Below are 4550 nucleotides of genomic sequence, written 5' to 3'. Positions count from 1 at the left end.
CAAAATGTTGCATTATTGTCCAACGGCCGCATTTACCCTCAAAAGGGACACAGACGCAAAGATTTGTTTTTGAAGAAAAGACATTATATAGGGCCGAGAACTATTCAAAACGAAAGGATAATAATCAAATGACACGAGAATAAATTGAATGGAAAATTGTCTGCCCTTGGCACAAGCAAATATTGGCCCAGCCAAATATTGAAATGGGATGTGTCATAACTTTGTAGCAAGCCATTCTTTTTTCAATGCACCTCATTTTGTCATTTCTATTTCCCCCTCAATAGCGGTTTGTGTAAACAATTCTTTATATACAGGCATTTATAGGTTTTTATACATTTTGAAAATTTTGTTTTTGTATTATTTCCGCGATTGTGTATTGAAATACAAAATTTCCTCATTTACACAACACCATCCCAATATGTATTGCATTTCTTTCATTATCTTCCCTGTTTCAATCTACACCATCTGTCTATCTATCTATCTATCTATCTATCTATCTATCTATCTATCTATCTATCTATCTATCTATCTATCTATCTATCTATCTATCTATCTATCTATCTATCTATCTATCTATCTATCTATCTATCTATCTATCTATCTATCTATCTATCTATCTATCTATCTATCTATCTATCTATCTATCTATCTATCTATCTATCTATCTATCTATCTATCTATCTATCTATCTGTCTATTTGTCTGTCTAGTCTAGCTATCTCCCTTTATATATAGTATATATTATATATATATATATATATATATATATATATATATATATATATATATATATATATTCAGACCGTTTCGAAGAATTTGATTCGTTTCGAAGAATTTGATTATATATCTAATATATAAAATATATAAAATATTTTATATTTTAAAAAAATATCTTAATATATAAAATATATCTGATTGCTCAATGTACTCTATTATTTTGTTTCCCTTTGTCAACAGAAACGATTTGAAAAAAGCAACGAAACGATTTGAAAAAAAGCAACGAAAATCAAATTCTTCGAAACGGTCTGAATATACAATTAGCAACGTCTGATGAAACAGTGGCATACTGATTAATGTTTATTTCCATCCACAAATTGTAATAGCAAACTCTATAATAAATAATTATGCCCTTCCGCCCCGATATCATAAGATAGGCATTCCACGAAGGAATTTAGATAATTCATTAAACACGATGTCTGATGTCAACGTGAATCACCCATGTTGTCCAAGTGAGCAAATTGGGGGTTTAATAATCTTGCTCAAGGAAAAAAAAACGAAAGTGCCTGAAGCGGGGCTCGAACCCGGTACCTTCCGGGTCACAGTGCAATGCCTTAACCACTTCAGTAAAATCATTTTCGGTATCATAGAGGTATTTCAATTACTTTCTCTTGCGGCGCCTGCGTCACTTTTATGATTAATCAGCATCGTAAAGTTTAACAGTAGAGTATCTGGATGTTTGCTGTTATACAACGTATAGGCTTCATTATTATGTTATTCTAATTTTGTTTTACAAGAGAAATGACAAAAATATTAAAGCGGATTTTTTCCTCAAGTAAAATGCCAGATTAAAAAAAAATTGCTGTGAGAGCTCAAAACTATCAACATGTGTTTGATTTAAATTAAAAATGTCTATTCATATTCACGGCATTCTGAAGGATTTATTAAAACCACAAGACTTTATCAGTCATTAAAATTCTACTTTCTGGTAACACCGTCCACTAGCTTTCTTCATAAAAAAAGACACTCGGTTAATTGGGACTCGAAAAGATGGGGCTTAACATAATTACGGCAAAACAATAAAAATGCAATAAAGAAGTCAGAGGAGAGAACACAAAAGAAATGTTAAGGAACACGCAATACAAATATCACACCCAGGGCATTACGTGAAAGCAAAAACGAAAAAAAAAATGGAGAAAAGTGAAGCGCTCTTGAATCTTGAAAATCAAATTTCATCCTTGTACGGACTGTAGTGAAGTGGCTTGAAAATTTACATAAAGACGGAAGGGGAAGCAACTGGGAATGGAATTGAACTGAATTGGACCGGGTATTCTTTGAAATGACAGGGGTTCCGTCTCCTTGCGATTTTGTTCTTTCTCTTCACTTCCTGTAATTTCATTTTCGAAGGAATGATTTGCTCTTTTAGACAACAGGGCACTGATGGTGTAGGCATTTGTCATCTGCATATGATTTGAGAGTCTCTAAGTTCGAATCCAACCGGGTAACCGACTTTGAATGTGACTTGAGAGACTCTAAGTTCGAATCCAACGGGGGAATTGATGGCGTAAACATTAACATTTGTCATTCGCAGGGAAACTGATGGTGTAGACTTTTGTCATTTGCATGTGATTTGAGAGAATTTAAGTTCGAATCCAATGGGGCAACTGATGGTGTAGACATATCATGTCATTTGCATGTGACTTGAGAAATTCTGAGTTCGAATCCAAGGGACAATTGATGGTGTTAACATTTGTCATTTGCATGTGATTTGAGAGGTTGTGCGTTCGAATCCAAAGTGGTATAAGATGTAGACACATTATGTCATTTGGTGTGATTTGAGAGGCTATGAGTTCGAATCCAAAGAGGTAAAATATGTTATAAACATGATATTATGTCATTTGGTGTTATTTGAAAGCCTGTGAGTTAATCTAAAAGGGTAACTGATGTTGTAGATATAAAATATAACATTATGTCATCTGAATGCGATTTGAGAGGATGTGAGTTTGAATCCAACGGGGAAACTGATATTGTACTTTACTTATCTAATCATCCTCTTCGCTACTTGTGGAACATTGGGCTTCCACGAGCGACCGCCATCTGTTTCTGTCCTTGGCTGTATTCTTGGTAGCCTCGCAGGTAAGGACTGCCACCTTCAAGTATTCGGCCAGTAAGCGGCTATGTGGTCTAGTGGTATGACACTCGCTTTTAGATCAGAAGGTCCTGGGTTCGAGCCTCGCTTGGCGCATAGCTGAGTTCTTGAAAAAGACTCTTTACTCACATTCTCTCACCGTACTCAGGTGTAAAATGAGTACTCGGACCGTTGACAGCGTTGTTTCTGTCCGAAAAATTGAAATATCGCCTTACGGGCGTCGTGTTAAGTGTTGTTGTCGGCCAGGGCCCCCTGTAAAGCGCTTTGAGCACGTTTAGTGCATATTGCGCTATATAAAAGATCATTTTTTTTCTTTTTGTTTTTTTTTAAGCAACTCCATGTCTATTTCGGACGCCAAATCTTTCGTATCCCTTGAAGGTTCCAATCAAGGGACTGACTGCTCCCTATTTTTCCCAAGAAGGGGCAAACCTAACTGATGATGTAGACATATTTCATTTGCATATGGCTCGAGAGATTGTGGGTTCGACTCCAACGGGGGAAACTATTGGTATAGACATTTGTTATTTATATGCGACTTAATAGCTGTTATTCAGTACAAATCTAGTTCGGAAATAGATACGAAAATTCGATATCTTAACCCGTTAATATGTCACCCACCATTCCTATCCGTTAATATGTCACCCACCATCCACATCCGTTAATATTTCACCCACCATTCCCATCCATTATCATGTCGGAGTGAACCAGTAGTTAAAAAGTTTCCTTTTTTTTCTCCGCTCCTCACAATGCACCACTTTAGAGAGAAACATATCTAAGACAGAATTCTTGGAACATGCAATTTACGATGCGGCACCCAGAATCTAAAATTCTCTCTCTTTACTGAAGTACTCATACATACTAATGAGTGCTTTAAGTCTAGACTGAAGACAACATTTTTTAGATTAACTTACCCTCAATATTTCAAAATCACATTCTTCATATTCCATAAATATCAGCATCAGCTAAAATTGAAACATTTAATTTTCTAAAAAGTCTCATGTCAGCTATTTCCTTGTAAAGAGACATTGAACACGATAAGTGGAGATTGGCGCTCTATAAATGTTATTATTCTTTATTTTATTAAAGGTAGGTGAACAGATTCGAGTTCAAGCCATTGAGAAGAATGAATGGGCATATTAGCTTCTGTTTCGAACTTCAAAGACATTTTCCGTTTTCATTTTATTTTTTAAATTTTGGAATCTGGATAGCCCCGAATTTAAGGGGAGGCTACTGGCCTAAGACTCATGAATATAAATCACTTACTATTATCCTATCATGGCACTTTAGTAGAAAACTTGAGCATAATTGAGCACAATTCATATAGGGCAATATCCACCATCATTACTCAAAGCGCTTCACAAGTGGTCCCCAATCAACCACAACACTTAACTTGTAGGACACGACATGACGCCTGTAAGAAATTTGTTTTTTTTTGACAGAGAGAACGCTGTTAACGACCAGGTGCTCATTTAATTCCCAAGTACGGTGAGAGAATGTGAGGAAAGACAATTTTCCAAGGACTATTTGCCGCTCAGAGCGGTAATCGAATCTGCACTTAAAAGTTCAAGCGCGAATGTCATACCAAAAGACCACACATAACCGCACAATTAAAACAATGAAATGAAAACTATTATTTTAATCTTAAAATCTTGATTCCATTCTCCTTTTTTTTGGTTATAGTAGGC

The sequence above is a fragment of the Berghia stephanieae genome, chromosome 4 (genome assembly GCF_034508935.2).
Source record: "Berghia stephanieae isolate SIO BIC M18660-M18661 chromosome 4, UCSD_Bste_1.3, whole genome shotgun sequence".
Taxonomy (NCBI): domain Eukaryota; kingdom Metazoa; phylum Mollusca; class Gastropoda; order Nudibranchia; family Aeolidiidae; genus Berghia; species Berghia stephanieae.
The sequence above is the reverse complement of the archived record's forward strand: the minus strand, read 5'-3'. Positions refer to the sequence as shown.